The sequence below is a fragment of the Chlorocebus sabaeus genome, chromosome 1 (assembly GCF_047675955.1).
Source record: "Chlorocebus sabaeus isolate Y175 chromosome 1, mChlSab1.0.hap1, whole genome shotgun sequence".
NCBI classification, from domain to species: Eukaryota; Metazoa; Chordata; class Mammalia; order Primates; family Cercopithecidae; genus Chlorocebus; species Chlorocebus sabaeus.
In genome coordinates, this window is record NC_132904.1 from 30,579,339 (window position 1) to 30,606,068 (window position 26,730).

The following is a 26,730-nucleotide window of genomic DNA, read 5'->3' on the forward strand; positions in this document are numbered from 1 at the left end:
TCACTGTCTTAGCTCCAGACTCACCCACTCCCTTCTTTGCGGTGCTGTGCTGTGTAGTAGTAAAGCCTGCACACGCTGGGTCCCATCCCTGCTCCATTCTTCCTGCTTGTGGGACCTCAGGCAAGCCCCCAACTACCTTGTGACTCAATGTTCTCATCTGTACAATGGGGATTACGGCACCTATCGCATAGTGTCCTTGTGAGGATCAAATGTTTATGAAAAGCATTTAGAGGCTAGGCATGGTGGCTCACGCCTGTAATCCCAGCACTTTGGGAGGCTGAGGCAGGTGGATCACTTGAGGTTAGGAGTTTAAGACCAGCCTGACCAACATGGTGAAACCCTGTCTCTGGCCAGGCGTGGTGGCATGCACCTGTAGTCCCAGCTACTTGGGAGGCTGAGTCAGGAGAATCGCTTGAACCCAGGAGGCTGAGGTTGCAGTGAGCTGAGATCGTGCCATTGCACTCCAGCCTGGGTGACAAGAGCAAAACTCCATCTCAAAAGAAAAGAAAAGAAAAGAAAAGAAAAGCATTTAGAATAGTCACTGGCTATAAAAGTTATTTTCTCTATAAGTGTTAGTGAGTGCCTTCTGGAATTTAGATCTTTATGTCTCAGGCCTCTCATCTCAACATCTGATTTCTTCTTGAGAATAGAATCCCTAGTCCTACTTCAAGTCTGGTCCATTTAACCCCCACTGTACATAGTATAAAGTTAACAATTCATAAAGAAGTGTCAGACAGATCGGTTGGGGAAGCTCAGGCTATGACACTAAATAGATCTGAGTTCAGATTCTGGCTTTGCCCCTGACTGTCTCTGGATCCTTAACTTCACTGGCCTCATTTCCTCATCTGTATAATGGAATAAAATAGTAGAGTCTCTATAGGGTCATAGTGAGGATTAAAGTAAAGAACAGACCGGGCATGGCAGCTCACTCTATAATCCCAGCACTTTGGGAGCCTGAGGCAGAAGGATGGCTTGAGCCCAGGGGTTCAAGACCAGCCTCAGCAACATAGCAAGACCCCATCTCTATTTAAAAAGATAAATATAAATATGTAAAGAACACATTGCAAAGCATGTGGCAGTAGTGAGCTTTCAGGAACTGGTGGTGCTAATGAATAAATAGCACCTTAGTAATACTCATTCTATCTCATTCACAAACTGGACAGTTCATGCATTTGCTCAGGTTTCATTTTGAAGTAAGAGGATGGTTTGTTTCTGCTTAGTTTTCCCCAGTGACTGAGAACCCTAGGAAGAAAACGAAACACCTGTGCATACACATTATACCCATGGAGTTGCATTTCTGTATGTACTTTTCACAGGCCATTATCAGACATTACACTGCCCCAGAGGTTAATTGTAGTCTCCAGAGTCCATTGAACTTCCACAGTGGCTGGGATCTTTGGCCACTTTCCCAGCCTGTTTATGGGGAGCCTGACTTGAAGCACATCTCCTAAGTGTTTTCCAAGTTGGCGCTGAGTCTCTCTGACTTGGAAATGCCAGCACACAGCTTTGTGTGTGCAATGATTTAGCTCTTATGAAGGCGCCAGTGAAATGCCCACTCCTACCCGGGTGTTGGACATTTTGGAAACATAGAAAGAAGTAAGCAGTGTTATTGACAAGCGCAGGTCCTGTAGGGGACTGTGGGAAGTTAGGCATGATTCTGTCCCTTGTGCCCCAACAAGGACTGGTGAGGACACTCAGCCTTTCCCTCAGTGCATCAGAATGGAGGCCAGCACATTGTATAGCCTTATTTTTTCTATCAAGGATTAGGGTGATAATGATTAACCAGAGGACTTAGGGTCAACTAATCCCCAAAGTGGTTCTCAGAATACTATGAAAATGTAGCACAGGAAAAGGTTCCATGGCCAAATATATTTAGAAAATGCAATGCACTGTCTTTCCTTCTTGGCATTTTATAATATACAGTTTGCATATTCAAGGCCCTGAGAAGTCCTGCAGTAAGGAAACAAACTCAACCGTGTTAAATCCAGCAGCACCCAAATCGAATTCCCACGAGCACCTTTCTCCCTTTAACATCCCCAGGAGCTAGGAAAAACATTGAAGAAATTCTGGATTGTCTAATTATCCTAAAGTTAAAAAATTAAAAAATAGAAATAATTTTTTTAACTTTTTTTTTAAGTTTTTTGTATTATATCCTGCTCCTTCTGTAGATCGCAAACATTTATAACAAGTGATATGTGAATATTAAGAAAGGAGAATCAGAGACAGGTGCAGTGACTCACACCTGTAATCCCAGCACTTTGGGAGGCTGAGGCGGGCAGATCACAAGGCCAGAAGTTTGAGACCAGCCTGGCCAACACAGAGAAACGCTGTCTCTACTAAAAAGACAAAACTTAGCCAGGTGTGGTGGCGGGCGCCTGGAATCCCAGCTACTCGGGAGGCTGAGGCAGGAGAATCACTTGAACACAGGAGGTGGAGGTTGCAGCGAGCTGAGATCGTGCCATTGTACTCCAGCCTGGGCAATAAGAGCAAGACTCCATCTCAAAAAAAAAAAAAAAAGAGAATCTGTTGTTTAGTTTTGTTTTGTTTTGTTTTTGAGACAGAGTCTCGCTCTGTCACCCAGGCTGGAGTGCAGTGCTCACTGCAACCTCTGCCTCCTGGATTCAAGTGATTCTCCTGCCTCAGCCTCCCGAGTAGCTGGGATTACAGGTGTGCACCACTACACCCGGTTAATTTTTGTATTTTTAGTAGAGACGGGATTTCACCATATTGGCCAGGCTGGTCTGGAACTCCTGACCTCAAGTGATCCACCCACCTTGGCCTCCCAAAGTGCTGGGATTGCAGGCATGAGCCACCGTGCCTGGCCAAATCTGTTTTGTTTGTTTGTTTGTTTGTTTTTTCCAAATAAGACATTTAGGAAATGAAATGAAAAGTATTTGATAACTTCTTTTGTAGCCACTCACTTTTAGATGTTATCATGAAGAACTGCATGTCTTACTAATCCACTACCGTCTTGAAATACCAGAGTCATGACATGCTAAAAGCTACCTGTAGGGGCTAAGACCGGAACTTGAGTAACAAAGGTAAAATTTGAAATTTCAAAGATGTTGTTTATGAGACCCTACATTAACTGGGTTTACATCCAGATAGTTTCATTTGAACTTTTAAATACATACTTCTGGCCGGGCACGGTGGCTTATGCCTGTAATCCCAGCACTGTGGGAGGCCAAGTCGGGTAGATCACTTGAGGTCAGGAGTTCAAGACCAGCCTGGCCAACATGGTGAAACCTTGTTTCTATGAAAAATACAAAAATTAGCTGGGTGTGGTGGTGGGTGCCTGTAATCCCAGCTACTCAGAAGGCTGAGGCAGGAGAATCACTTGAACCCGGGAGTTGGAGATTATAGTAAGCCAAGATCACACCATTGCACTCCAGCCTGGGCAACAGAGCAAGACTCCATCTCAAATACATACATACATACTTCTCAGCCAAGTGGGCACCTACTGTTCTGCTAAGGGATGGAGACATGGACCTACAAGTTCGCATTCTCTTGGATCTGAGGGGTTATTAGGTCACGTCTGAAGCCTCCACGCCAGCTAAACAAGGAACAGTGGATCAGTGGCGCACCTTGTTTATTACTGTAGTGCCCCAGTTGTCCATCCCTCTCTCCCCTTGTTTTCCGTGACTGGTCAAGCTAATTTGATTTGACGTCCTGGCATTCGAGATTTGTCAAGTATCGTAACCTTAAGCAGTACTAATATTGAAACCCATACTTGAAATTTATGTAATCCAGATGTGCATGCCAATAAAGCAGAGATGAAATGGCAGGCCCAGGTGGGGGAGGGCCGGGCTGGGTGGGGAGTGTGTGTGGGGAAGAATTCTGTGGCCCTCTGTTTTTTTCACATGGTATATATAGCCAAGTAGGATTTTAGGAATTAATATTTTCCCTTAAGAATAGTAACTGGATTATGAAGTATAGCTTCAAGTGAGTACCAGTATTGGTTTTTATTTGTAGCCAAGAATAACTGATTAAGTTTTGAGGAGAAGGAAGGCAATCTATTTTGAGTGCTTTTTAAAACTTTTAAATTGGTTAGGACCCTTCAACAGTGTGGTCTTGGGACTTATTAGTCACACCGAACCAGAACTTTTTTTTTTTTAACCAAACAAGAAGCACTGGTGAACCAGGATTTGTGACATGGCTCTCTGATGTTGAATTTTTTCTATTTGAGGATATCATTAGAAGTCCCCCCTAAGACACAAAGACTGTGACCCCTGAGTTGTCAGTTCAAAGCCCTCCCACACTGGTAATACCCAAATACCGTTTCTATTTTCTGAGAGCTCAATGAGTAGGTGGATTAAATGTGAAAAGGTTTCTGTTCAGGTATGTGACAGTAGCCTTGATTGGAGCCTCTCTACCCTCTAGCAATGGCCCTGTTGTGTGACTTCCAGCATGACAGCTGTCTTCTCGGGCCATGACCTCTTCCACCTGTAGGATCCAGGACTGTGGCCAGCTGACCCAATGAGAATAGTACAAGTGCTTTATCTCATAGGGAGTTCTGAGTCAAAAATTTTGGTGTTCTTGACATGAAAGATTGGCAGAGTGTATTATTATTCCTTAGTGTTCTGTGCATAATTAACAACCACCCTTAACTAGACCTGGTAGCCCAGGGAAACTGGTCAGACCAGCTAGTGAAAGCAGGTGGAAAATGATCTTGAGGGAAGCACAGAGTCGAGATCCACATGAGTGGAGGTGACTTGTAGTGGATTAGAGTGCTCATAAAAACCGTGGCTGCAGTTGGTGCCAGTGTCATCAGTGGCTGTTTCTAGGCAGGATATCAAGGGTCAGCTTGCTACTTTAGCCCCCTCTTAAGGCAGGATACAAAAAAAAGAGAGAGCCCTGTATTCAGGGAGGCATGTGATCTTCCGTGGTCCCCTACTTCCCCTGCCCTCAACATCTCTGGAGAACGTCGAGTGTGTGTGGCTTCTACAGCAGGGCTGGATGTCTTTCCCTGGGGTAGGAGGGGCATTTATCTGCTTTTCTTTAGCCATCGTTAATAGGGTTCATTCCAGGAGGGAAGGAGAATGGTGCCTGTAACTTAGACTCCCCAGCACAGCCTTGGCCTGCAGGCTTCAGCCCTGTTCCGAGTCAGGGCTTGCTTAAGGAATGCTGTCATGGATCCAAGCCAAATAGATTCCAAATGATGGAATCTGATGTTTCCTGTGGAGTTTGGGGAAGGGAGTCAATGTGGTGTGGGCTGAAGTACCCGTAGTTTACCTCAGAAATAGTCAAGATGCAGGGAGCTGAATGAGGACTCTTGAGGCAGCTTTGCCAGCCTGGAGCACAGGTGAGTCACTACCACCTCAGAAACATCCTTCAGAGGCCAGGATCCAGGCCCCAGGCAGGAGTCAGAGCATCCAGGCTGCTGGTCCGGTTCTCTCCACTGACGTCATCACCCTTGCTTAGTCTGGAATGGCTGGCAGCCTCTGCTTGAGGATGAGAGCTAGCTGGAAGTGGAAAAGCAGGAAATGTTTCCAGATTGGAAACTCAAGGCATGTTTGCGCAATACTGCACTCGGCCAAGCCTGTATGGCTGGCCTGCATGGCTAATAGGATCCCAGGTCTGAAACGGGATTCTGCAGAACCATTGGTCTGACCTCATACCTCCCAACCAGACACAAGGATATCTTCTTGGCCAAGAAAAAAAATGACCTGTATTTTTCTTTTCTTTTTTAATGTTATCCAGCTGAGGTGTGCCTTTAAAAAAATGTGTCTCTCTCTGTGTGTGTGTGTGTGTGTGTGTGTGTGTGTCTCTGTGTGTGTGTGTGTATTCCAATCCACTACTTAATGCAGGGATACAAAGATCATATTAGAAGGGCTATAACCAGAAATGAGCCAACTAAAGGAATCATAGCATTAATAAAGGGCAAACTGAGAGTCCAGGTAAGAGGAACTGCAGTCTCTGGCGATGGAGTGCAGCCTGGTGGTTTAGAGCTCCAATGTGGAGGCCCATCAGCCTGGGTTTGAATCCTGGCTCTGTGGCTTACTAGCTATGACCTTGGCTTCTGTCATCTTCTGTTCTTTTACTTACTGGAAGAAAGGGTGATAGTGCCACATCATGAATTAGTCTAAGACTTGAGTGTATTTCCACACAAAGTAAGTGCTTAGTAAGTGGTAGCTGTTATCACAGTTAAATGTCATTATTTTTGAGGCAGGGTCTCACTTGTTATAATTATTGTTATTCCTTCCCTCCAGCCTGTTTTAGAGTGACGTCCATGATGCAGTCAAAGGTGTCTGAGTTCATTTCACTTTTCTAGATCCTTGCCCCAATACTAGTGCATAAGGGAATGCAAGGTTTTAGGAACTTTGACCTTGAAACCAGACTGTGTAGTCACCATCACTTCTCTCTGGGAGGCTGTTGTCAGATCAGGCCCTGTTCCATCCCTCTCCTCGGAGGTCTGCCAGTGTTCCTCAGCCGTGAAGCCCATCAAGGGGCCACAGTTCAGATGGAGGAGGAGTCTCTAAGAGGAAGACAGCGTGCCTGGGGATGCTGTTGTCCGGGGTCACATGCTGGCTTCGTCCACTGGAGAAGTGAGCAGCACCAGCCCACCGCATCCCTTCTGCATCCCCTGCCAGCTTACTCTCTGAGGCAGCAAACCTGGAGTCAGTCAAGGTTCCCCAAGAGAGAGACCCCGGGCCTTCCAAGAGCAGGCCTGGACAGCCTGGAGTTTTCTCTCAAAATCGTAACATGGGTTTATTCCGAAACAAAGCAACGAAAGTAGACCCTTGGTGTATCCTTGGCTCACTTCCATTAAGCGTCACAACCATTAACCAAAGGAAAAGAAGGCCTGAGCCCTGTGACAGAAGTCAGGCCAAGATTTTCCTCACTTCCCTCCCTTTCTGAGACCCAGGAAAAGTCAAAATAGTAAACATAATAATAGCTAAAAAATTTTTTAAAAATTTTTTTTTAAATTTAACAAAAGCTAAAAATCATGGAGTGTTTGCTACATGTCAGGATGGTTTCAGTACTTTATATATATTAAGTTATTTAATCTTCCTGCCCTATAAGAAACGCTATTATTGTTTCCCTTTTACAGATAAGGGGACTAGAGCACAGAGCAGTTATGTAACTTGCTTAAGGTCACACAGCTAGTAGTGGCCATGCCAGCTTTAGAACTCAGATAATCTGGTATTAGAGGCTGCACAGTTAACCACAGCTCTGAACTGCATCTCACGATAGTTATCAAGTTGTTACAATGATAAAAACAAACGATATATATGATGAGATGACATCAAACTATACATACACATTATTCCAGTGTGTATGGTTTTTTAAGTTTTGCTATTATACTCTAATTGTGTGAGATTTAACCATCCGGGGCAAAGTGGGCAAAGAATATACAGGACCTTTCTGTATTCTTTTTTTTTTTTTTTTTTGTAGCTTCCTGTGAATCTATAATTATTTCCAAATAAGAAGTCAAAACAAAAGCAAACCACAATAAAGAGTGTATTAAATTCTTATTGTATGCCAAGCACTGTGATAAACATTTGACATTTATTCTTTTATTTACTCCTAACAGCAACCCATTAAGATGTGGGTACTATTATTGCCTTTAGTTTCAGGTGAGGAAACTGAGGGTTGGCAAGTTAAATAAGTTGGATACCATCAATAGGAAGTGGTATGACCACTGGGTAGTACCCACCTAGATTTATTATAAACATCAAATGAGAAAAAGCCCCTGGTATCTGGATGCTCTGTAAATGTTGATTTCCATGTGTTTGCTCAGCAAGCACGGAGCCCTGCTAGGTGCCACCACACAGTCTAGCATTGGCCAGTCCAAGCCTCTGCTGGTTTGGCTCACAGGATGCCAGGGATATAAGGACAAGTACGACATGTTTCCACCATCAAGGAGCATATTGTGGGGGGACAGTGACTTCCCTGGTTCCAAAGGCACATTGTATGTATGTATGTATGCATGTATTTGAGACAGGGTCTCACTCTGTTGCCCAAGCTGGAGTGCAGTGGCACGATCACAGCTCATTCAGCCTCAACCTTCTGGGCCCAAGCAATCCTCCTACCTCAGCCTCCCCAGAAGCTGGGACCACAGGTGTGTGCCACCATACCCAGCTAATTACTTTTTGTAGCTATGGAGTCTCCCTGTGTTGCCCAGGCTAGTCTCAAACTCCTGGGCTCAAGCAATCTTCCCATCTTGGTCTTCCAAAGTGCTGGGATTATAGACGTGAGCCACCAGGCCTTGCTAGTTGTATGTATTTACATGAACCCAGAGGAAGTACCCTCCTACCTCAGAGCTCCCTCCCCTGAAGCCAGAGTCTGGATGGTTGGACCCAAGCCAGGCACCTTCCTGGGACTCAAGGACACGGTGAGGGTTTGAAAGAGGGAGCATTATCAATCACCATGTTGGATGGCATCAGTGATTATTATCTTCATTTCCATCAAAGGTGTCTTGTGAAAGGGTATCGTCAAGTTCAATTTAGTCTGAATCAGGACATGGCAAGGACTTATTTTCTATTTCTGCCCTGGGCTGAACCTGTCTTGAATAATTCAGTGTTCATCATCTACTTCTAAACACCGAGCTTCCTGCACCTCCCCGCCACCGCCCATGCCTATACAGCTCCATCCAGGGTCATGTGGCTGCTTGTCTCGTCTCCATCAGAAACCCACCCACCCCCACCTCTGGCTGCTAGTAAATGAGTGTTTTCAGGAAAGAGAATCAACTTTGTGTATATAGTACAAGGTATCAGCTGCCTAAAGTCAAGAGGCAGCCCTCAGGGCAGAAGGCTGCACACAGTAGCCTAGGGACGTCTTTTAACCTAGCACTCTCAAAAAGCGAAGAAAACCCAAAACTTGACAATATGCTATCATCTAAAACTTGGGAGAGTTCCTGATCTGGCAACAGCTGGCTAGAGCTGAGTAGCTTCTGCACTCTCTAGATAGGCAAATGCTGTCCCCATCCCCCAAACTCCACTTGTTTACCTTGCATGCCTGGCCCCCAAGAGCATCTAGTTGTCTACTCTGACGTGGAGGAAGGAAAGCCCTCAGACTGGACACAGTGGCTCACGCCTGTAATCCCAGCACTTTGGGAGGCTGAGGCGGGCGGATCACCTGAGGTCGGGAGTTCCAGAACAGCCTGGCCAACATGGTGAAACCCCATCTTTACTAAAAATACGAAAATTAGCTAGGTGTGGTGGTAGGCACCTGTAATTCCTGCTACTCGGGAGGCTGAAGCAGGAGAATAGTTTGAACCCGGGAGGTGGAGGTTGCCGCGAGCCGAGATTGTGACACTGCACTCCAGCCTGGGCAACTGAATGAGACTCCATCTCAAAAAAAAAGAAAAAAAGGGAAGGAAAACTATCCACAGTGGTGAACAGACTATATGCTTGAGAAGGGACGTGGGCCATGTTTGGTCCGGAAACCATGCAGGAAGCGCCCTACCCACCCTTCCGAGGCCAGGGTTACATCTAGTCCTCTTGGTCGGGGAGCTGGGATTCTAGAGGAGAATTCTCAGCCCTGCATCAACACCCTGACTGCAGCAGGATTTCTGAAAGAGCCATCGGGGGAATGACTTGCTGACTTGTATTGTGCATCCGTGCATGAAGCATCCTTGAGAAAGGAGCTGGTCTGGAGTGTTTCTGGGCGATGATGGGTCACCAGATAAGGAGCCAGAAGATGTAAGTTTCAGTCTGGCTGTACCACTTGCTAAGTGGGCATTTGACTTGTTTGATTTTCTTATCTGTAAAATGGGGATAATGTCCACTGTGCCTACCAACAGGGTGGATGAGAGGATCGAGTCACGTGATTGTAGGAAAATGTTACGAATTGTGGAGTTGTATTGAAAAATTAGGTGGTGTGACAGCTATGGTAGGTTGTGGAAGCACACACAACCTCTCTGAGTGTGGACATCAGGAGTTGACAAGCTGGGGACAGTGGGCCAAATCCCATCCACTGCGAATGGTTTTTATATTTTGAAATGGTTGAAAGATAATCAAAAGATAAACGATGTTCCATGGCACAGGGCATTTGTGTGGAGTTCACATTTCTCTGTCCACACATGAAGGCTCATTTGGTTGCGAGTTGTCTGTGGCTGCTCTTGCTCTGCAGCAGACGAGGTGGGGAGTTGCGACAGAGACCACATGGTCCACAAAGCAGAAAGTATTTGCTCCCTGACCCTTGGAGAAAGCTTACCAAGCTCTGGCCTCGGTCATGGAGGGGCAGCGGCTGAATCCCCTCCCTTCTTTTCCTTTGTTTCTTCTGCCACCTAGATGCAGGTGCTGCTGCAAATGGGTGGTCCAGACAAGAAATATCTTCAGATCTCAGACCACAGAGGCAAATCCACTATGACCCACAGCAAATTTGCCCTAAACAACAAAGCCAGGAATTTCTCCCAGTTTAATTCCTATCGAGTACTTCCATCCTCTGGGCTCCGGCTTAGAGGCACTTCCCGATGAAAACCACAGCATGTTTTTGTAAAACCAATCGCCCTTTTAGCAACAACCACAAGAAGAGAAGGGGCTGTTCCTGTCACAGTGGGCATTTCTCCATCGTGTTCACCACCCCAGGGGCCTGGTCGGTGGTGCTTCCTGTCCTTGGCCACAAACTGGCAAGAAACACAAATGGCAACTGCTGTTCTGATAAGGCTGAGGGCGGCACCAGCACTGAATTATGTCCCCCAAAAGATATGTTGAAGTCTTAACCCCTAGGACTTCAGAATGTCACTTTATTTGGAAATAAGTAGGTGTGGATGTAGTTTGTTAAGATGAGGCCCTACCAGGATAGGATGGGCCCCCGATGGGCCCCCCGTCCAACACGCCTGGTGTCCTTACAGTAAGAAGGGTATTTGAATACAGGGTCAGGCACACGTGGAGGATGCATGGGATGTGGAGGGCTGTGTCTAGCAGATGGGGAAGCTGGGAGGAGGCAACGGAAAACCTACCAGGGTCTCAGAGGAAACAGGGCCCTGCCGACACCTTGATTTCAGACTTCTTGCCTCCAGGAGTGTAGCAGAATAAAGTTCTGCTATTTAAAGCCTCCCAATTCATGGTACTTTGTTACAGAAGCCCCAGGAAACTCATGCAGTGGCTGGCCCACCCTGCCGGTGCAGCATTCCAGTACCTTTCCAGCACCTGGCATTATCCTTGTTCTGCAAATAAGGCGGTAGAGGCATGGCAGGTTCCAATGACTGCCTGAGGTTTTGGCTAGTGGCAGAGCAGGACTCAAACCCAGGCCCTCTGATTCCACGCTGCTGCAATGGATGATCTGGGAAATGGCATCGTCCTGTCCCCATCCGTAGCATCCACTAAGAGGAGACAGCAGGTTCTCAGACCGATGGCATCTTCTGCTTCGTGTTCCTCATTCCAGGAGCTCTGAGGAAGTTATTTTTTTACTGTGAGCATCTGAACTTATTTACTTGAGTTCTCAAATATGTACAAGAAAAAGGTCAGGCCAGACATAGTGGCTCATGCCTGTAATCCCAGCACTTTGAGAATCCAAGAGAACCCAAGACAGGTGGATCACTTTAAGCCCAAGAGTTCAAGACCAGCCTGGGCAACATGGCGAAAACCTGTTCCTCCAAAAAAATTTAAAAGCCGAGCATGGTGGCTGGTGGCTGTAGTCACAGCTACTCAGGAGACTGAGCTGGAGAATCACTTCAGCCCAGGAAGCAGAGGTTGTGGGGGGCCAAGATTAAGCCACTGCACTCCAGCCTGGGCAACAGAGCCAGACCCTGTCTAAAAGAAGAAATCTTAAAATAGGGAGCATGTTGTGCATACATTTGTGCATTATTTACAATAAAAATTGAAGAGGAGTGAACTCTCATTTTCTTAGCCACTTACAGTGCATCTAAAGAATGTGCTTAAGAGATCCTTGGGGAGGTACCCCAAATAAAACCCCCATCTACAAGGCAATTTAATAAGGGAAGTCTCCAATGGCCTCCTGGAAAGCATAAGAACACTGATACTTCCTTCTCAGATAGCACCTGGTTGGCCAAGCCCTTGTGTAACAAACATAAATGAAATCCGCACTGAAAACTGGAGATGGTGCACTTTCCCCCACTACAGTGATTCCTTTTCATCTTTCAGTTCACCCACTGGAGAAGAAACTCAGGTTGCAAGTGAAATCTTACCATTCAAAGTCTAGGATTTTTTTTTGTTTCAAAGATTGCCTTTTCTCTGTGTTACAAGTATTTTCAAACATGCAGACATATATTCAGGGCCCAGGTTTAGGGTTTCTCAGCTACGGGGATGGAAATGTGGGATGGGGACAGGGAGTGATGCCATTAGGATGGGGAAGAGGCCACAGCTGGGGTCCAGGAAGGAGAATGCCAGGGACTTGCAGAAGGTCAGCAAGACTGAGCCCCAGTGGGGTGCTCCCGGCCGGTTGAGTCTGTCCCTGTCTGCCATGGTGACCCAGGTTTCTCCATGGAATTCCACCAGCATTGGCTTGCTCTTCTGAGGGCTGCCACCTCTCGAGCACCCAGAAGTTGAATGCCTGGCCTCAGCTACAGGGGACTTAGCCGTCGTGACACATGGCTGGCAGAGTCCGACGTGCACGTCCGCTGCTGCCAATAAAGATGATTGTTTCTTTCTCTGAACAGTGTCCATTTACACTGAGAGAATTTTCCTCTCTGCCTCCACCAGCACTTCCCGCCCCGCCTCTCCCTCCCCCACCGCCCCACAAAAAGGAAAAAGCTTTTGGGGAATTTGTTTTTAGTGGGCTCACTCAAAAGGAGCTTTATGTTTATTTTCTGAGTGGCCTCTGGACTGTTGTGTCCATTTATCATACCTCCCCTTCCCCTCCCACCCACTGGCCCCCATCTCTCTTCTACTCTGAAAACCTAAACTTCATCAAACTGTTCCTAACGACTACCACATGTCTACAGAGGGCACAGGGGGTGGGGGAGGGGGATCTGGGATGTGAAGAAACCCTCCAAGGAGCACAGTAGCGTATTAAAATTCAATGGCTTAGTCATCAGAGTTTTCAGCCCAAGCACTGAAGAAAAATAAATGAATGTTCTGTAACAGTCTTGTGGATCTCGGAGGAAGGGGGTGGCAGGGGAGGGAGAGGAGAGGAGATGTTGTGGTTTTTAGATAGAGAAGTTCATGCTGTAGAGAACAATTAAGGCCTTTGCTCAGAAATAACAAGACACGCTACTGTTTTCCTACTTGCTGGAGGAGTGCATAGTGTCGGGGCTGGCAGGGATTGGTCTGATTGGCCAACTCTGCTCACGGATGAGGAAACTGAGGCCCAGGCCAGGGATGTGACTTCTTTAGAGTCATATAAGTACAGGCCAGGTGCGGTGGCTTATGCCTGTAATCCCAGCACTTCGGGAGGCTGAGGCAGGAAGATTGCTTGAGCCCAGGAGTTCGAGACCAGCCTGGGCAATATAGTGAGACCCCATACCTCCAAAAACAATTTAAAAATTAGCTAGGCATGGTGGCGTGTGCCTGGAGTCCCAGCTACTTGAGAGGCTGAGGTGGAAGGATTGCTTGAGTGCAGGAGTTTGAGGTTACGATGAGCTACGATTGCACCACTGCACTCCAGCCTGGGGGACAGAGTGAGACCCTGTCTCTAAATAAGTAGATACATAAATAACAAAAATGAATTTGTGGTAGAGATATGGGACTGGATCCCCTCAGTCATTCTTTCCTCCTGACTCAGGCAGATCTGCTTGGAGTTTCTGATGGTGTTTTGTTTTGTTTTGTTTTTTGAGATGGAGTTTTGCTCTTTTCTCCCAGGCTGGAGCGCAGTGGCGTGATCTTGGCTCACTGTAACCTCTGCCTCCGGGGTTCAAGTGATTCTCCTGCCTCAACCTCCTGTGTAGCTGGGGTTACAGGCACCTGCCACCATGCCCAGCTAATTTTTGTATTTGAGACAGGGTTTCACCACGTTGGCCAGGCTGGTCTCAAACTCCTGACCTCAGATGATCCACCCGCCTTGGCCTCCTAAAGTGTTGGGATTACAGGTGTGAGCCACCATGCCCGGCATTTTTTTTTTTTTTTTTTTTTTTTTTTGAGTCGGAGTTCGCTCTTGCTGCCCAGGCTGGAGTGCAATGGCATAATCTTGGCTCACTGCAACCTCCACCTCCTGGGTTCAAGCGATTCTCCTGTCTCAGCCTCCCAAGTAGCTGGGATTACAGGCATGCACCACCATGCCTGGCTAATTTTGTATTTTTAGTAGAGATGGGGTTTCTCCACGTTGGTCAGGCTGGTCTCGAACTCCCAACCTCAGGTGATTTGCCCACCTCAGCCTCCCAAAGTGCTGGGATTACAGGCATGAGCCACCACGCCCAGTCAATTCTTATGAGTTTTAAGAGCATCACCTCTTGGGCTGAGAACTGCCATGGTGTCCCCAGAGTACCCCGTTGAGGGTACCTGCTTCAGTGACATTGCAGCAATGCTGGTGGGCCTTTGTCCACCCGTCCTCTCCCCCAGCTAAGCCGGAGAAAGGGCCTGGGTGTTTGCGAGTTGTCCATGCTCAGGCGTCAAGGACTCGAAGACTTGCCCCTGAACTTACTGCTTCGGTTCTATTTTTCCTTGTATCCCTGCATCTTCCTTAGGAAGCATAGACCAGATTGCCCTTTCCTTTGCTTGTTTTTAGATGAAGCAACTGAGTCATGAGGAAGTGAGAGGACTTGGTAAAGTCCTGAGTTGATAGTGAAAGAAATGGCTCTGCAATGCACATCTCCCCTTTCCCTGTCCTCCATGCTGATTAAGATCCCCCTTTTTGGTGACCAAGGACATTGAATAGGAGAGAGATTGTGAAATCTTTGAGCTCGAAGTTTTAGAGGAGAGTGAAGCCAAGCCCCTGCCTGAGGATGAGGAAGCGGGGTCAGGATGAGGAGGGCTCTGGCCGGGGCCAGCAGGCGGTACAGGCTCGGGCCAGCAGAAATGCAGCGTTCACCCTGGACTAGCTGTGGGACACACTTCGAACAGTTTGATGTCCCAGGAGGGATCGAGGTGTGGCCAGTCCATGCCACCCACCACTAGTCCCAGAACAGGGAGAGCATTGTAGTTGATTATTATATTGGCTTTGAGTATCCGTTTGGGCTTCTTTGATCAGCTTGGGAGAAAACTGAAAGAAAAAGGTAGACAAAGTAACCACCCAACTCAGCTAAATTGCTGGCAGCAAAAAGTCTAACAAAATCAGATTTTCTGAGCAAGTTTGAAAGGTCTGCCTCCAGTAGCTGGGCAAATTCCCATGGATCTGGGCCACGAAGCATCATTTCCAAAGGCATCGGTCTGCTCTTGCTTCCTCTGTGTTATGGCAGAAATGCTGGCTGTGTCCAGACCTCTGACCGTTCTTCTTCCTGTCCACAGCACAGAGACACATCGCCTTGTGCCCGATGTGCTGCCATTGAATTGTAGGGGTGATGTGAATTGAAGAGTCCATCTCACAGAGGAAGAAACTGAGGCCAAGAGAGCTAGGGAGACCCTGCTTTGAACTCTCAGGCTCGAGCCTGCTCAATGAACTCCCTATTCAGGGCTTCCCTTCAAGCTGCTTCTAGAAGATCAGATGTGTTTGGAGACTCTCCTGATGGCCCTCAAACTCGCTCCCTTTTTCTCCTGCTGGAGAAGCCTGGTAATAAGGCCTGTGTTACTTCCCTTAGAGAAGACATCAGAAACTTACCCTGGAAGACCACTGATCTCACAGAGCAAAGCCAGCCAAACGTCAGACTCCATAAAGACGTCAGCATATTAAGGAGAACTGCCTGGGCCTGTGGCACTCACACACACCAGCCTTGTTAGCAGATGGGTTTATGTTCTCCCTCCCATGCCCCAGATTGCAACCTACATGGCAGATACCAGTGGGGGACTGGGGTCAGGCCTGAGGACGGTGTTGCGCATGCCTGACGTGTGTTGTGTGTTGCTTTGTGGACTAGGAGACAGGGCTCCTGGGGGTAGGTCAGTCCATTCATCCTTGTTTCCCTACTGTGCCTAGAATTGAGCTGTGTCCCCAGAGGGTGCCTACAACATGCCTGGGGAATGAGTCCTATGCCGATAATGGAAATTCTTAACCCACTGCTGCACCCGGCTGACTTTCCAGCCTCTGCAAGAATGAGTCAGCCACCTGCAGGAGAGCCTCAGGGAAGAGCCTAGCGCTTCCAATCCAGATAAGCTTTGGCTACCTGGGCCTGTGACAAGTGACAATAAAAGGAAAGCCTGAGCAGACCTGTGTTTATAAGCATGAGGGAGGGGGCTTCACTCAGAGGTGTGCTAATTAAAAGCTGAGAACCTGCAAAAGAACTTATGTTTAAACCACACCTCCTCTCTCCATCCACCCTGCCTTATCCTGCTGGTTGCTTTTGTTGCAATAAAAAGCCAATTTTATTTCCCCCACGGAGCCTTTGTTAATGCATTTCTAACCAGAACCTAAAGTTAGGGAATGTGAAGGGGAAGCGTGGCCCTCATGCAAGTGCGTGCACACATATGGACGCTCATACGTAAGACCAAACACTTCCTGGTTCCTCTCTGTGTCCCCCCAACCCCCACCAAAAACAGCATTTCTTGAGAGATGGACCCTTAACCTCAGTGTATCCAAGGCCCAAAGGGCCTAATGAAAACCAGAGCCACCACCAAAGCGTTTCTGATGCCAAACCGGCCCCCGGAGTCCTTTAGCATCAGGGCCCTGGGCTGCAAGTGAGCTCAGTTCTAAACAAATCTGGGGCCCATTATCTCCCTGGCCTGATTTTGTCTCCTGTGGCTGCCCTATTAGTCCTTTCCTGGCATGATGACATGTTCTGTCGGGTCCTTCTCCTTTGTCCAATTTCCAGGGCAGCGTTTAGGCAGCTCGAAGTAGAGTGCTGGGAACCGACCCCTGGGCACCTGAGGGTTTGCAGGTGAAATCACCCACAAGAGGTGGCAGGAAGTAGGATGGTGTTGACCTGGCAAGCTCTGGTGGAAGCCCTTGAGAAAACAGTATTGCATTATTGTCACCATTAATAATGGCCCTTTATTTGAGCTTTGCTAGGACAATGCTCTAAACAAAGCTGAGAGGAAGAAACAATCCCTGCTTGTAATGTGGGGCCTTGTAATTTATCAAGGCTAATGGAGGAAGAAAAATCCACTGGGGAAAGATTGTGGGGGTGGGCTGGAGATAGATTTGATTGTAGCTGGAGGTGTAATTGGACGATACCCACAGCCTAGCTATGCATCCCCATTTGCTTTGTTGCAACAGGACTGTGTTTCTAGCCCCTCCTTTGTCTTGTCTAGTTCCACTGGATCTGAGTCCCGTGAAGGCAGATTGAGGTCTAAGTCCTGGATCTGATGTAGCAGCATGACCTCAAGCAGGTTCCTTTACTTCTGAGCCTCAGGTTCCTCATTTGCAGGGGAGGTACCCAGATTGGAAATCATGAGAGTCCAAGCCCCTTAAATTGCTAAAGGAATAATAGTTGCCAAAAATAGATGACAGAAGTATTGAGGAACGAGGACTTGCTAGAAGTGTCTTTGCGTTCCTTAGAGGATCCAAATCCCATGCTTGGACCTAACTGAGGCCACCATTTACTGAGAGTACCAGGCATCAAACCAGTTGCATCTCTGGATGTCATTTACTTCTCTATCAAAGAACTGTGGCAAGAATGATTGCCTCCCGCCTTTTCCACATGAGGATGTGAGTCAGTGTTGTTTTCTTGTTGGGTGCCGGACTCACTGTACCAGGGGTATGGCGGCATTTCAGGGCTGGAAGTCCTCTGTGAAAATCAGCACCCCACCCTGCCAAGTCGGAGGTCCTGCCGTCCTCCAGAAGTGCTGGCAGCCAGGAGCTGCAGCTGTGTTGCAACAAGTCTGATTTAATTTGGGGGGTGGTACAGAGACACCACTGTGATGTTTGTTAAAAGCCAGAAGAATACAGCTTATTCACCAAACTGTGAAACTGGCTATGCCTTGGGTGGGGGAAGCCAGAGGAAAATGTGTGATAGCGTTTTTTAAAAGAGTAAAAATGGTGATAATTATAAATTTACTATAATGCCCATTATTGCATGAGGTCTAAGTGGATTAACTCACTGCAGCTAAGTCAGCATCAGGTTTTCTTAAGGCCTCTTCCCTTCCGGGGTTTATAATTCTGTTCTTATCTCTCTATTAATTTATAAAGTGAGAAGCCAATCATTGTCTTTCGTAATCCTTGTTATCACCCCCTTGGTTCCTCAGAAGTAAAAATCAGGCCAAAAAAAAAAAAAAAAGTAGTTTTTTATATAATGCAATTAGAATAAACCCAAAAATGTCAGTAAATAGGAGGATTTTTATAAGTTAAATTTTCTTTCAAATGTATGAAAAAAACAGACTACCTTGTGGAATTCCACTGTAAATAGTTTTGTCAGGTGAGGATGTGTCCATATATTTGTCTTTGAGGTAAGCCTGGATCTTTCCTGTCCACAGCTGTGACACTGTGTACTCAAGCTGATACATCGGTCACTCTAGCAGCATTTCTGTTTTTTATATTAACTTATATCCTTTCTCTGTGAAATTTTCCAGGTTATTAAACCTAGGTGAGCGTGATTGAGAGAGACGTGACAGTGCCTTCCAAAGTGCCTTTTTTGTTTTTTTTTTTTGAGACAGAGTCTCGCTCTGTCACCCAGGCTGGAGTGCAGTGGCGCGATCTCGGCTCACTGCAAGCTCCGCCTCCCGGGTTCACGCCATTCTCCTGCCTCAGTCTCCCAAGTAGCTGGGACTACAGGCGCCGCCACCACGCCCAGCTAATTTTTTGTATTTTTAGTAGAGATGGGGTTTCACCGTGTTAGCCAGGATGGTCTCGATCTCCTGATCTCCTGATCTCGTGATCCGCCCGCCTCGGCCTCCCCAAGTGCTGGGCTTACAGGCGTGAGCTACTGTGCCCGGCATTTTTTTTTTTTTTTTTTTTTTTTTGCTTTTTTTGGTGGGGAGATGGAGTCTTGCGATGTTGCCCAGGCTGGAGTGCAGTGGTACCATCTCCGCTCACTACAACCTCCGCCTCCCAGGTTCAAGTGATTCTTCCGCCTCAGCCTCCCGGGTAGCTGGGATTACAGGCACCCCCCACCACCACGCCCGGCTAATTTTTTGTGCTTTTAGTAGAGACAGGGTTTCCCCATATTGGCCAGGCTGGTCTTAAACTCCTGGCCTCAGGTGAGCCACCACACCCAGCCTTACAAAGTGTCATTTAGATGTAAAAATGCTACACACCCCACAGGACAAGGACGTGTGGCTGTACAGTAGGGTGGAAGAAAGCCTGGAATTGAAATGGAGTCTCAATTTGCCCTCAGCTCTGCCCTCAGCTTTTGCATGACCCTGGGCAGGACACTTAGTCTCCATGGGCTTCCATATTCGCATCTGTAAAATGAGGGGTACCGATTGGATGCTTTAAGAAAACCTGTGAGATAAGCGTTTCAGAATTCTTCCAATGGTGCTATCCCGGACCAAATGTCCGTTTAAGAAAAGCTATTAGTCCCTTATCAATACAATTTATCCTTTGAAGGAGGTATGGCCGTGTGTTTCTAGACAACATCCGAGGAGTAACTCTATCTGGGGATTCCACTGCCTTTTCAGAGCCCTGCACTGCAGTGTGCGCTGACATGTCCTCTTCAGAGACCCCTCATTGAATTACACCATGATCAGCGGTTAGGACCTTGCGTATTTATTATTCAGGAGGCAGTACACCGCCCTCCGCCCTGCAGAGTGCAGGTACTTTATCAGCTACGATCAGATGGGTTATTGAATTCAGAAAATCTTCATTTTGTATTCAGCTTGCTTCTCCCTGTTCCACTTGATCACGTTCCTCATCGACTGTCAGGGCCCTTGGGGATTTCATGGCGAGAAGCCTCCAAGCGCTGGACGGTGGGTACAATTCCGTTCTCTTTGTACTTAAGCAAGGCACCCAGGAAAGCAATTATTCCAGAGCCTTACTTTACATTTAGTAGAGATTTTCTTTTTTTAAGTTCATTTAGGCCAGGCGTAATGGCTCATGCCTGTAATCCCGGCACTTTGAGAGGCCAAGGCAGGCGGATTGCTTGAGCCCAGGAGTTTGAGACCAGCCTGAGCAACATGGCAAAACCCCATCTCTAGAAAAAAATACAATAAAAAATAAGCCAAGTGTGGTGGTGTGCACCTGTGATCTCAGCTCCTCGGGAGGCTAAGGTAGGAGGATTGCTGGAGCCCAGGAGGTCGAGGTTGCAGTGAGCTGTGATTATGCCACTACACTTCATCCTGGGTAACAGAGACCCTGTCTCAAATAATAATAATAATAATAATAATAATAATAAAGTTTATTTAGGGGAAGGTCTCTAGGGATTTGTTGACTAGTCCTAGTTTTCTAGGGGTGCTAAGCGTTTGATGACAGCTATGAATGTGACCCAACCAGTTTTGAAAAGCCATTGATAGGTTATATTTCTGATTAATGTAATCAGTCACCTTTCTGTAAAGCTGCAGACCAGATCCCAGCTGCTGAAAGAGAGAGAAAGAGACAGTGATACCCCACAGATCTGAATGTCAAGGAAAGTTTGAACTTCTATATCACCCAGAGGAGAAATACCTTTCTATTTCTGAGAAGGAGGGGAGCTGAGTAAGGAAGGATTTCCATAGAGTTCTGCATTTCCTCTTCATTCTCCCCTACCCCACAAAACAAAAATCTGTTCATCGTCTGCAAGTTTCTGTGGTGGTTCTTACCTATTCCCCAAACTACTTATAAGAGCTTAGGGTTGCTGGATCCATTTCCTCCCTTATCTTTCCTGCTTTATTCCTGCTATAAAATCACCACACTTAATTCAAACCAGAGTTGTTGGATCTGCCCTGCCCAGCCTCGTTCAGACTTGGTAGTGCTGACTAGCAAGAGCCCAGGCCAGACACATGAGCTTATGACCTCACTGTGGAGGACAGGCAGAGAGCAGAGGGCGGACTAGGGTGGAGAGACAGACCTGGGCTATTAGACCAAAATGCTAACAAGCCTGACCCCAAGAACAACTGCAATGGTAACAGTAACAATAGCAAAATACCAGCAAACATATATTGAACACTTAGACTTCACCAGGCAAATAAATGTTCAATCCTCACACATAGCATAATGTGAGCAGAGCAGCAGGTGAAAAACAACCAGGTATATAAAGTGATAAGCCCCACCACTACCACACTTCCCTGACAAGAGCAGGCACTTCTGGCTGGGCGCAGTGGCTCACGCCTGTAATCCCAGCACTTTGGGAGGCCAAGGCAAGTAGATCACCTGAGGTCAGGAGTTCAAGACCAGCCTGGCCAACATGATGAAACCCCATCTCTACTAAAAATACAAAAATTAGCTGGGCATGGTGGCAGGTGCCTGTAATCCCAGCTACTCAGGAGGCTGAAGCAGGAGAATTGCTTGAGCCTGGAGGTGAAAGTTGAAGTCAGCTGAGATCGCCCCATTGCACTCCAGCCTAGGCAACAAGACTCCATCTCAAAAAAAAAAAAAAAAAAAGAAAAAAAAAAGAACAGCCACTTCTGTAGTGCTCCCTAGGCACTAGGCACAGTTCTAAGGATTGTACATATTTTAACTCACAACTCTAAGAGGCAGTTCCTACTGCTGTTTCCATTTGATAGATGGCCCCAAAGCACTGAGAGGTTAAGTAACTTGCCTAAAGCAACACAGGATTGTCTTCAGTCTACTATTGTGTCACTAATTCCATCTCCGTAAATCTTTGACAGGGGTATTTCTCATCTGTAAGACAGGTGTGATGGTACCCCCTTCTACCTCTCTCTCATCGTGAGGATTAAAGGGGAAAAAAATAATGAAGTGGGATAGATATTTATAAATTGTCATTCCATATTCAAATGACCTGTGGGGAAGGCCTGTGAGGGATACACAATAATAGTGGAGAACTATTGGGATGAGTGACACAAAGTTTATAGGCCAACATGACAATCCATATAGTATGCCCTGGAATCCTTAATCCTGAGATTTCTATGGGGACAAAGCAGATTGGGGTTACTGAGGCGGGTCCTGACAGTGGAGTTGCAGGGGTCGTTAGAGAGCTGCCTGAAGGCTCTGCTGCCCCTGCCTGGACCTTGCCTCCTTGAGTGACTCTGGGCTGGGGACTCAGGGAGACTGGAGCAGCATGACCTGTGACTGATTGGGATGTGCTTTGGAGGAACTAGGTAGGTCCGTGTGATTATTAACAACCCCTAGGTAGAGAATATCTCAAGGCCAGGTGCAGTGGCTCATGCCTGTAATCCCTAGACTTTGGGACGGTAAGGTAGGTGGATTGCTTGAGCCCAGGAGTTTCAGACCATTGAGACCATTCTGGGCAACATAGCAAGACCCTATCTCTACAGAAAATAAAAATAAATTAGCCAGATGTGCTGGTGTACGCCTGTAGCCCCAGTTACTCAGGAGGCTGACACAGGACAATTGCCTGAGTCCGGGAGGTTGAAGCTACAGTGAAGCTACAGTGAGCCGTGTTTGCACCACTGCACTCCAGCCTGGGCAACAGAGCAAAATCCTGTGTCAAAAAAAGAAAAAAAAGTCATTCCTCAGTCATATTAGCTGCATTTCAAATGCTCGATGATTGTGTGGGTTAGTGACTACTGTGTTGGACAGCACAGATACAGAGCATTGTCACACCATTACAGAAAGTTCTAGAGCCTACCTGATTGATCTGAGTATATGATGGCAAGTCTTCTCTTTCCTTGGCTGGGTTCTGTGCCCCTTTCTAGTGTAAAAACTCTCCTCCACCTTCACCTCTTAGAGGCCTCCTGGAGATGTGGCGCTCTGGGTGGCTTTTGATAAGTACCAATCCTAAATGCTGCAGTCACTTTTTCTTCCTTCTCTGTTGCCATTGAGCCACGTCTTCCTGAGCCCCTTGTGACTCTTGGGTCCATTTTCTTTTCATTTTTTCCTCCATGGTGTTCAGAATGGACAAGTCAGAATTCAGAAGTTGGTCTTAAGACCTATCTTCATAACAAGCCCACCTCATCAGACCATAGGCCAGCTGCTATTTGTACTAACACTTGGGGTCATTTCATGTGTGAGGAATAATGAAGTTGCATTGTATATTCAGAACTTTAAAATTTCTTAAATAAGTTTGTGTTTTACCAGCTAAGCTGCTCAGAAGGCATTTGACTACCATGAGTGGCTCTGTGTCTGGGTGAGCCCTGGTCGGGTAGCAGTTCAGAGCAACTCAAGAAATCTTGGGCTGGAGACAGGGCAAACTCTGTCTCATCCTTGCAGCTGCACAGCCGTGACAGTCCACAAAACAGAATTCACCAGTGAGTTTTTTTTGGATGTCATTTTCCTCTTGGATAGCGTGTGGCTCTCCATCCATTCCCTCCGGAGTGAAAGAGCGAGCGTGTTGAGATAAGAGACTGGGAAAATAGACTTCATGAACCATTTTTCACTTGGGAAAGAAAAAAGTCATTGGCGATTTTGCCTTGAGTGTTTGGAACCTGACACCAACCTCGTTCTCCCCCGAGCCCCCAAATGTCACACTGTACAGGTTGCCGACACCACGTCTCATTAGCGACTTGATTCTCCCCCCCCACCCACACGCTGCCTCCTTTTCCCAAACAAACCCCCTACAACTGGAAGGTCAGAACCCCAGACAACTTTTTACACAGCCACCATATGGTGTTTGCTTTAGCACGGATCCACAAATGATGTGTTATTCCAGTGGAGGTGCAGAAAATTGTATGACAAAACCGGGTTTGTTTCTCTGCTAGAAACCCAGGGCTGAAATACTGCACTATTCCTTCAAGACTGACTCAGAAGATGAAAGGGAGCCTTTCCCAGAATTAGGGAGCATTCACCAGGGACCAGAAGCGGGGCGGGGGAAAAGACAACACGGCACTGGTCACTAGTGGCTGGGCCAGTCGGTTTATTTTCTGTCTGTGTTTTATTAAGTTTATGTTTTCCATCTGACTGTTCCTCGTGTGATTTATTTCTGTCTCTGGGTGCTCCCCGCCCCCCAAAAGTAGATGATAAACCGACTGCAGTGTGGACAGCGCAGTTGCTGAGACTCTTTGGTTGGATTTTATGCAGGAACAGAAATAGGTGCTGGGCTAGTGCCACGGTGTTTTGTGGGGACTTAATCCCCACCTAGTGGGTTCTGCACCATTTTGGACTGAATGCTGAGAACTGGGCTGGGTAGTGATGCCCGAAAGGAAATGATCAGGAGTTGGGTTTTACTTAAGAAGACATTTGGAATATCCTTGAGGCCATTGTGGGATCACATTTCCCCCCCTCTATTTTTATGGCTCCTCGGATAAGACTGGTAGAGGAGGGGGAAAAAATGTATTTAATTTCTGGACAGGCGAGGTGGCTCACGCCTGTAATCCCAGCACTTTGGGAGGCCAAGGTGTGTGGATCGCTTGAGCTCAGCAATTCAAGACCAGCCTGTGCAGCATGGCGAAACCCTGTCTCTACAAAAATATAAAAATTAGCCAGGTGTGGTGGCACGTGCCTGTAGTCCCAGCTACTTGGGAGGCTGAGACACAAGAATTGCTTGAAGTTGGGAGGTGGAGGTTGCAGTGAACCGAGATTGTGCCACTACACTCCAGCCTGCACAACAGAGTGAGACCATGTCTCAAAAAAAAAAAGTATTTAATTTCGGACTCACTTTTCTAATTTTTTAGAAATATAATTTAGAACCACAGAGCAGCTTAGAGGATTTTGAATCCTGAGCACTTTGTCCTTTTTGGTCTGAGGAGATCACTGCCCCGGACGGACGTTCTGCTGGGTGCATTCCTTTTACTTCCCAGAGTGGAGGAGGGGAAAGGTGAGAAAGTGACATGGATCCTGATAGGGCTCCCGGGCAGGACAATTACTCTAGGCCCTAAGGCTAGAGATCAAGTTTAGGAGAAGATCAGGCAATGGAAATAGTTTGGGAGTTTAGAGAGTGAATTTCAGTTTCTCATCTGTAAATGGCATAAATTTGCTGTTTGCTTGTTGTGAACATTGAATGATATGGTATGTATGGAAGTAATTTGTGCAAAATATGGCTTTATGCCTTTGTTGTCCAGTATAGTACCCACTAACCATATATAGCTATTTACATTTAAATTAAAATAAAATCAGGGCTGGGCGTGGTAGCTCGCATCTGTAATCCCAGAGGTGTGAGGCTGGCAGATCACTTGAGGTCAGGAGTTCAAGACCAGCCTGGCCAACATGGTGGAAACCCTGTCTCTATTAAAAATACAAAAATTAGTCAGGTGTAGTCGTGGGTGCCTGTAATTCCAGCTGCTCGGGAGGCTGAGTCAGGAGAATCTCTTGAACCCGGGAGGTGGAGGTTGCAGTGAGCCAAGACAATGCCACTGCACTCCAGCCTGGGTGATAGAGCGAGACTCTGTCTCAAAAAAAAAAAAAAAAAAAGTCAAAGTTTAAAAAAAGTTTCTAATATTCACTGGCCTTATTTTAAGTGCCCAAAAACCACACGTGGCTAGTGGCTACCATATTCAACAGTGCCACCATACATGAATGTGAGGAAACAGGTTTTAATAAAAGCTTCCATTGGCCGGGCACAGTGGCTGTCAAATCCCAGTACTTTGGAAGGCTGAGGTGGGAGGATCGCTTGAGCCCAGGAGTTCGAGACCAGTCTGGGAAATATGGTGAAACTTCCTCTCTACAAAAAAGAAAATACAAAAATTAGCAAGGTGTGGTGGCACAAGTCCCAGCTACTTGGGAGGCTGAGGTGGTAGGATCATTTAAGCCTGGGAGGTCGAGGCTGCAGTGAGCTGTGATCATGCCACTGCACTCCAGTCTGGGTGATAAAGTGAGAGTCTGTCTCAAAAAAAAAAATCAGAAAGCTTCCCTTTATTTCTGGGTGTCAGAAAGAACAGGAGCTTATGAGTTTACAGTCATGCAAGAGATTCTGCAGGAGAAATGGGGGTAATAATACCTTCCTTATAGTGTTGCTGTGAGGATTTAATAAAATAGTGTCTGCGAAGCATTTGACTAAGTATCTGGCCTTGATAAGTGCTCAAATGACTTAAGTCGTTTAAGTCATGACTTATTAAGCTGTGGGTACTCTTATACTGCGGCTGCTACACCGCATAGGAAACGACACGTCTACATGGCCAGTGCTCTCACGGTCCACCCGGGGAGGGCCCAGCGAACTTCACTAAGGGAGGATTGGAGCAGGCGACATGGTAGTTTTAAGCCCAAGGGCCAAACGAGGAAGTTTTGTCTTCAGTGCCCTGCATACCAAAGAAAGATCCCTTCCTTGGGTGAATGGGAGAATGAAGAGTTTTGCTCCCTTCCAACAGGTAATGAAGGAGAAGGGGACGCTGTGTCCAGGCAGGAAGAAGCAGCAATAACTACGGACATTTTGCTTCTCTGTGGCTCCCTGGTAGGCACCCCTGAATTATTATTATTATTGTTTTTTTTTTGAGACGGAATCTCTCTCTGTCGCCCAGGCTGGAGTGCAATGGCACGATCTCGGCTCACTGCAAGCTCCGCCTCCCAGGGTCAAGGGATTCTTCTGCCTCAGCTTCCTGAGTAGCCGGGATTATAGGCATGTGTCACGATGCCTGGCTAATTTTTGTATTTTTAGTAGAGATGGGGTTTCACTATGCTGGCCAGGCTGATCTTGAACTCCTGATCTTGTGATCTGCCCGCTTCGGCCTCCCAAAGTGCTGGGATGAATTTAATTTAATGAGTGGGGCCGGCTTCTCAGCACTGTGCAGGTCTGTCTGCAACAGGGCAGGGGCCATGGGAGTTGCCGACGTGCACGGTGCTCCCTGTCACTCTGAAGGAAGAAGAGAGGAGAATCCCAGGCCTCTAGTGTATCCCCTGGCCCGGGTGAGGCCTCTGGGCCTGTGGAGACAGCAAGTGACC

The 26,730-nt window shown here is 47.0% G+C and overlaps 1 protein-coding gene and 1 long non-coding RNA gene across 2 annotated transcripts in view; both read left to right on the forward strand.

The window, feature by feature from the left end:
* ABTB2 (ankyrin repeat and BTB domain containing 2) overlaps positions 1–26,730 on the forward strand; it is a 208,727-nt gene that overhangs the window by 78,612 nt on the left and 103,385 nt on the right.
* Positions 7,747–16,303, forward strand: LOC103237939 (uncharacterized). The gene is made up of 2 exons (XR_499017.3): positions 7,747–9,644; positions 15,288–16,303. It is a non-coding gene; the product is annotated as an uncharacterized lncRNA (long non-coding RNA).